This window comes from Molossus molossus, unplaced genomic scaffold (genome assembly GCF_014108415.1).
Source record: "Molossus molossus isolate mMolMol1 unplaced genomic scaffold, mMolMol1.p scaffold_m16_p_12, whole genome shotgun sequence".
Taxonomy (NCBI): domain Eukaryota; kingdom Metazoa; phylum Chordata; class Mammalia; order Chiroptera; family Molossidae; genus Molossus; species Molossus molossus.
Window position 1 is genome coordinate 21,159,786 of NW_023425347.1, and position 8,443 is coordinate 21,168,228.

Sequence of the window (8,443 nt, forward strand, 5' to 3'; positions counted from 1 at the left end):
TCACTAATCATCAGAGACATGCAAATTAAAACAACAATGAGGTATCACTTCACACCTGTCAGAATGGCCCCCATCAACAAATCATCAAACAACAAGTGTTGGCGAGGGTGTGGAGAAAAGGGGACTCTAATACACTGCTGGTGGGAATGCAGACTGGTGCAGCCGCTGTGGAAAACAATATGGTGTTACCTCAAAAAACTAAAAATTGAACTTCCATTTGACCCAGTGATCCCACTGCTAGGAATATACCCTAAGAAGCCTGAAACACCAACCAGGAAGAATATATGTACCCCCATGTTCATAGCAGCACTATTTACAATAGCTAAGATCTGGAAACAGCCCAAGTGTCCATCAGTAGACGAATGGATAAAACAGCTGTGGTACATATACACAATGGAGTACTATGCAGCGGTAAGAAAGAAAGATCTCTTATCCTTTGAGACAACATGGAGGGACCTGGAAAGTACTATCCTAAGTGAAATAAGCCAAGCAGAGAAGGACAAATACCACATGATCTCACTTATATCTGGAATATAATGAACATAACAGTCTGAGGAACACGGTAAACACAGATACATGGAAGTAGGGCACAGAGTGACATCACTCAGAAGAGGGGGTGATGGGGGGTGGGAAGAGATAAACCACAGAACTTATATGCATGTCTGCATAACTAACGGACATGGACAATAAAGCCGGGGGTGATGGGGAGGAGGGTGTCAATGGGGTAAAAAAGGAGAAACATCTGTAACAAAAATAAATAAAATATTGTTAAAAAAAATAATAAAATAGCTGCACTCTTAACTAAAAAAAGAAAAGAAAAAAAAAAAGAAATTGACCGCATTCTTATACACCAACAATGAACTCATAGAAAGAGAAACTAAAACAAAAAATCCCATTTACCATTGTGGCAACAAAATTAAGATACCTAGGAATAAACTTAACCAAAGAAGTAAAGGACCTCTTTGCAGAAAACCACTGGTCATTGAATAAAGATATAGAGGAAGATATAAAAAAGTGGAAGTATATACCTTGTTCATGGAATGCAAGAATTAACATCATTAAAATGTCCATACTACCCAATGCAATCTATATATTTAATCTCCATCAAAATACCGACAAAATGCCAACTACATATTTTACAGAGGTAGAACAAATACTCTAAAAGTTTATATGGAACCAAAAAAGACCCAAAAGAGCCACAGCAATCTTGAAAAAGAACAATGAAGTAGGAGGGATCACAATACGCGATATCAGGTTATACTACAAAGCCATTGTAATCAAAATATCCTGGTACTGGCACAAGAACAGGCATATAGATCAATGGAACATAACAGAGAACCCAGAAATGGACCCAAGACATTATGCTCAATTAATATTTGGCAAAGGTGGCAAAGAGCATACAGTGGAGACAAGACAACCTCTTCAATAAATAGTGTTGGAAAAATTGGACAGCTACATGCAGAAATATGAAGCTAGCCCACCAACTTACACCATACACAAGAACAAACTCAAAATGTATAAAAGACTTAAATGTGACTTGTGAATCCATAAAAATTCTAGGCAACAAAATTTCAGACATCACACACAGCAGAATTTTCACTGATACAATGCCTAAGGCAAGAGAAACAAAGAAAAAAATGAACACATGGGACTACATCAAACTAAAAAGCTTCTGCACAGCAAAAGAAACAATCATCAAAATGGAAAGGAAACCCACTATATGCTAACAATACATCAGATAAGGGGTTAATTTCCAAAATATATAGATTACTCATACAACTCAACAAAAGGAAGACAAAGAGCCCAATTAAAAAATGGGCAGAGGACTTAAAGAGACATCTCTCTAAACAGGACATACACATGGCCAAGAGACATATGAAGAAATGCTCACTGTCACTAATTATCAGAGAGAAGCAAATTAAAAACAATGAGGTATCACCTCACACCTGTCAGAATGGCTGCCATCAACAAATCATCAAACAACAAGTGTTGGTGAGGGTGTGGAGAAAAGGGGACTCTAGTACACTGCTGGTGGGAATGCAGACTGGTGCAGCCACTATGGAAATCACCACGGTGTTACCTCAAAAAATTAAAAATTGAATTGCCATTTGACCCAGTGATCTCACTTCTAGGAATATATTCTAAGAAGCCTGAAACATTAATCACAAAAAATATATGTACCCCTATGTTCATAGCAGCACTATTTAAAATAGCTAAGATCTGGAAACAACTCAAGTGTCCATTAGTAGATGAGTGGATAAAAAAGCTGTGGCACATGTACACAATGGAGTACTATGCAGCTGTAAGAAAGAAAGATCTCTTATCTTTTGAGATGGCATGAAGGGATCTGGAGAATATTATACTAAGCAAAACAAGCCAAGGAGACAAAACAAATATCAAAAATCTCAGTTATTTGTGGAATACAATGAACTAAACTAACTGATGAACAAAATTGACCCAGAGACATAGAGATAGGGTACAGACTGTTAAACCTCAAAAGGGGGTGTTGGAGGTGGGGAGATAGACCACAGAACTTATATGTATGTATGCATAACCAATGAACATAGACAACAAAGCTGGTGATGGGGCAGGGTGGTGATAGGGAAGAGGGTGTCATTGGGGAAAAAAGGAGAAACATCTGTACAAAAACTATATTAATAAAAAAATTAAAAAATAAATAAAGGAGCTTCCACCAGAGGGGAAAACAAACAAATGATGCTGCTATATGCACAACTCTTTAATACTTAAAAAGAAATCTCTGTTGTTGAAAATGTATTAAAAAGTAAATCTTCATATATCCAAACTTTGTGTGAGAGCAAATTTCAATCGGGAAGGGGTTATATATACTTGACCATATGTCTATAGTTAGTAAATTGTATATTGCTCATTCCATGTATGGGTTTATTATTCTCAACAAATCTTTTTGTTGAATATATAAAGTCCTAAGTTTTAAAGTAATTCTTCATATACTTTTAATGAGAATCGGATAGAGCTGTCAACATTTATGGTTTCTGTGTGGTTGCTGAAGGTGGTTAAATTGGTCAAGAACAGACTAATAAATACCTAAGGAGGCTTTCTCATTTAGGTGTGCCTTCTTAGCCTTTCATGAATCTTAAAGTGAGAATAATAATGCTTCCTGTATGGAAGATAACAGTTTAATTGGATGTCAGTAAACTTCTTGAATGTATTACTATGTCACTAAAGATAAGCATGTTTTAAATAATTTATCATTTAATTATAATCAATGGAAAGGCAAGTATCCATAGATAGATACTTGTTTGCAGACATTTACCTAATTGAATTGCCTTACATTCTTTACAGAGAGAGTATTAGAATTCTGAGTCAATTTCTATAAAAAGGTATTTATTTATTAAGTAGTTATTTTCTTGGATGGCATATTAGGTCTTCTGCAGAATCAGAAGAGAGATGATTGAGGAAAAAGGTAAAGGGTCGACAACCCGAATCATCTGTTCAAAACTCACATTTACCATTTATTCATTAATTCACCAATCATTTCTTGAGCATCTGCTATGTGTCAAATGCCATGCTATGAGCTGAGGACTCAACGTTGAATAAAATAAAGTCAAGTCCTTGAAAAGTTGTCTCTATCAGAGGAGACAGACCTATCAATGAACAGTACCATGAGGTACTAACAGACAAATGTGCAGATGTTGTGAGAGGTGGAAGGAATGAATGACTGTGCTTGGTGGGGAGTCAGGAGCATCTTTATTCAGGAGTCTTGAGGGAGTCATGACTCACTGAGAAGATAGGGGACCAGAGAAGGGCATTTCTGGAAAAGCAAACATGGACAAAGTCCACAGTGGTTAGATCAGAGTGTGGAATGTTGACAAGGTAGAGGGGAGCTCAACCAGATACACAGGATCATGAAAGAGGAAAACCTGGGAGTAAAGCTGAAAAGGTAAATAGCACTTTGGGAAAGGCCCTATATTTCATGCTGAGGATTTCAGACTTTCTCTTGGAAAGAATGATTTAATTATATTAAAATGGGCAAATGACCTGATCAGACTCTAACAGAAAATCATGGAAATACTTAGTGAAGAAGACATTGACCCTCCACAGATAATTGAACAATTGCCCTTCAGAGCAGCTTTTTGGGATGCTCATTTGAAAAAGAAACTTTTCTCCCTGACCAATTTGGCTCAGCGCTTAGAGCACCGACCTGCGGTCCAGAGAGACCCGGGTTTGGTTCCCGCTAAGGGCACGTACCTTGGTTGCAGTTTGTCCCCGGCCCTGGTTGAGTTGTGTGGGTGGCAGCCACTCGATGTGTCCCTTTCACGTTGATGTTTCTCTCTCTCTCTCTTCCTCTCTCTCCCTCCCACTCTATCTGAACAAAAAATAGAAAAGTGTCCTCCGGTGAGGATAAAAAAAAAAAGAAAAGAAAAAGGAACTTTTCAATACTTACCTGGCAGGGGAGGTACCATGATCACGAAGGCGGTTTCCCAGGGGGAGGCTTATCCATTGCTCTCTGGGTGTGCTGACCCCGCGATTTCTTCAAGTGTGGGAAACTCCACGCATAACTTGTGGTGGTGGGGACTGCATTTGCGCTCTCCCCAGAAAAAAGAAATTTTTGTTCAAATAAGTTTGAGAAAAACTTCGTACTCAATTCTCTCTCAAAGACACATTATATACCAGAACTTATTAGAGGCTCTGTGAAGACCAGCATGAAAAAGGCAGTTGGTTAGCTCAGTATTTCCCAAACCTACATGGCCATAAAATGTGGTTGCCTGCTGAAATAGTGGCCATCCAATTTAAAGGTGAATTTCAGATAAACAACAAATATATATTTTAATATAAGTAAGGGATATTGCATGGAACATAGTGTGTGGAATTAGAATTCCGAGGAACCCCTGAGCAACCTTTAACTCTCTAAGATATTTTATGACCTGTCTCTGATGAGACAAGAAAAGAATTCCACTCCCCAGAACTCCATGCACCCTTGAGAGACCTGTTTGATGGAAATTAAACATCTTTATATTAACTGTGGTAAGTACTGAGTATTTATCTTTTTTTTTTTTGTAATGGGACTTTATTAGCAATTTTCAAATATATAATACAGTACTAGTAACTATAGTCACTGTGCTCTACATTACGCCCCCACGACTTACTTATTTTATAACCAGATGTTTGTACTTTTTGACCCCCTTAACCAATTGCACCCGCTCCCCAAACCCCGCCTCTGGCAACCACCAATCTGTACTCCATGTGTATGAGGTAGATTATACATCTATCTATATGAGATCATACAGTATTGTTTTTTCTGTCTGACTTATTTCACTTAGCACGGTGCCTTCAAGTTCTAACCATGTTGTTGCACATGGAAATATTTCCTTCTTTTTGTGGCTACATTATATTCTATTGCATATATATAGAATACCATTTATCTTTAATTTAAAGTATCTTTTGTATTTTACTTTATTTTTCTTCATTCCTCAGTAACTATATGCTAGTGTAAATAAAAGTTGTCCTTGTCATTGATGATAAAGAAAAGTATTTCCCTTCCAGTGATAGGGCTTCATTAATTAATCTAACATCAAACACCTGCCTGTTGAGAGGCTGCCATGTACCAGGGGCTGGGGATGCAAAAATGTACAAAGAAGGTAATTTCCTGCCCTGTGTGGCCGTACAGTACGGTGGCCGGCCTAAGCCAATCTGTGCTCCTCTAACCAAGCACTCTAGCTTCTCCCCATCTGGCTCCTGACAATTTGTGTAGCCTCGCCTCCCTCCCACTATCCCCCAACCTGCCCCTTTCTCTAGCCCTATTGACAGTCCCAGATATACTGAGATTTTGTACATCTGTGCTGTGGCACGTGCGACGCCCTCTCCCAAGAATGCCCCTCTTCTCTCCTCCCCTCTTCATTTTCTTCACGTCATACTTGGCCTTCGGGGTGAAGTCTAAACATGAATCTTGGCAGCATTTCCTGACACCAGCTCCCCCAGTCTGATTGGAAGCCCTTTTTTTCCTGTACTCCAAATATTCCTCCCTACTATTGTGCAACTGTATCATAACATTTAGCAAATAAACTTGCTGCAATTGATGGTTTATATAAGTCTTTCCCCCACAATAGTCTATTAGCTACTTGACACATTTATGTCATTTTATTTTTACCACCTGACACCACCCCAGCTAGACATTCTACAATTGTTTGTTGAATGATAAATTGAGGGTCAATACCTTTCTGTCTTATAGCAACAGAGTCACATTCATCCTCTTCTGTTGTCATCATGATACTAATTTATTTTGAAATGAATAGTCAGTAAGAAAATGTCATCAATTATTTTCCATCTTGTGAACTATAGTACACCAAGTTGAAAGACAATAGAAAAACTTGAAGCACCCTCTGAAAAAGAATTTTAACTAGTGCTACTTACTGGTTGCTAAAAAATATGACCAACACCATGCTTGAGGTAGTTAGGAGGAAGCTACTTGACCCACAAAGGCTCTTTGTCAAAGAGGCCAATTTATAAGTAATCATAGTGGTTCTGCAAATGGCAACTGCGGTCCCCAACCCAGGAACAATATTTACGTCTCCTCAGAGTGGTAACAGGGCCGGGCTTGCCTTGCTGGGAACAGTCACAGCCCACGCTCAGATAAGAATTGTTTTGAGTAGTATCACCTGCAAATGCCAAATGCCAGAAGGAAAGTTAGAATTATCCTGTTAGAAGGTAATAGAGTTATAATTTATTTAATTATGACTTTATGGAAATAAGAGTTAAGAATGAACATGCAAGCATACCTCTTCTATTTCTTTTCCTTCCACTCCATTTCTATAGTACCCGTCTCTCCTGATCCCATTTTTACCACCCAACCAAGACAGGCGAAGAGACACAGCAGGGCCCTAGTTCGAAGGCTGAAGCCCTTAGAATGGAGAGAATGGCTTTCATGGCAGGGCCCTCATGCTGTGTCCCTTGTGGATCCAAACAGAAGTGTGCTCCCCCCTTTCCTAGCCACACCTCTGATTGTGAGTAGTTGTTTTAAAACTTCCACTAAGAAGACTGAAACGTAGCCCTCTCATCCAAAACAACTTGCATATGCCCTGGGAGGCTTGGCCTCGAGACCTGGGTGATAATGGGGTTTCTCTCTGGTCATGGTTTGGGATTGTTGGGCTGGGATGGGAAGGTGAGTGAAGGCTGGAGAGGAACATCAATAGGCACACACTGTAGTGTTGAAAAATGCCTGTGGAGTTTTGCACTAAGCTTTTGAGGTTCAGTTTATTTTAAGGAATGTTTATAAGGCATTCATGGTGTGACAAGATCAGGTGCTAGAGATGTACTAGTTTGCAAGGTAGATACAATCCCCGCCCTCACTGCACTTGTGGGCAAGTACATACAGGACATACAGACAAGTGTTATGATAAGGGACTCATGAGATGCTAACACACCAGAGGATATAACAGCCTGCTAATCAGAGACAACACATGGGACTGTCCAGCCCTTCTGTATGGAAGAGTAGATAGCTGCCTTGAGCATCTTGCTCTGATCAAAGCAAGTCAAGGGTCTGCATTGGGGAACAGAACATCTATAGTTTCTCCAAGGAACTGAGAGCGAGAGAGCAAACAGAGCCCGCGGTGGTGGAATCCGTGATGGCAGGGGTCAGGGTGAGGAGTGGCAGGGCGTGTCTAAGGTGCTAGCTGTGACAGCCAGGACTGTGTTCCAGCAGTGAGGAAGTAAATGGCAGCTTGACGTTGTACTGGAAAGACAAGACGATTAGCAGCCAAAAGACAGTACGAGCAACATGGTGCCTTAGGACAAGGAAGAGCAGCCTGAACAATACCTGGGTTTGTGGAAGGATTTACCTGGGAGTACATGCACTCTGCTGGATGTATTTGTAGTAATTGGTATTTTACAATGATGCTGTTTCCCAACATTGCTGTTAGGACTGAGTTCCAGCAAGAACCTGGGATAATGAGATTCCTTGGCAATGAGGCCCCTGAAACGGTGTTAGAGATAAACTATAAAACAGACATCTGCACTGTGTCAGGGTGCATTTAACAAGACTTTGGTGTCTATCTGTATTTTTATGATTGGTAGATCTGCAAGGCAAATGAGCACAGCAGGTCAAAATAGTTACTATAGTAAGAGTCAGTGCAAATTTTGGGATCTATTAAACATTTCTTTGAATTAAAGATGCATCCTCACCCAAGGATATGTTTTTATTGATTTTAAAAAGAGAGGAAAGGGTGGGGGGGGGGGGAGAGAGATGTGAGAGAGAAACATTGATCAGTTGCCTTCTGTGCATACTCCAACCGGGGAGTGAACCTGCAGCCTAGGTATGTGCCCTGACCTGGAATCAAACCTGCAATGTTTTGGTGAACGAGACGATGCTCCAACCAACTGAGCCACCGGGCCAAGGCAAGAAGCTTACTATTTTGATAGTGCTTTCTCTAAAATAAACTGAAATGCAGAAAATCCATTAATTTGTGAA

At 39.8% G+C, this 8,443-nt stretch overlaps 1 non-coding gene across 1 annotated transcript; it reads left to right on the forward strand.

The window, feature by feature from the left end:
• Nucleotides 1–4,415: 4,415 nt before the first annotated feature.
• On the forward strand, nt 4,416–4,575 carry LOC118627440. Its single transcript, XR_004959180.1, has one exon. It is a non-coding gene; the product is annotated as a U1 spliceosomal RNA (small nuclear RNA).
• Nucleotides 4,576–8,443: the final 3,868 nt, after the last annotated feature.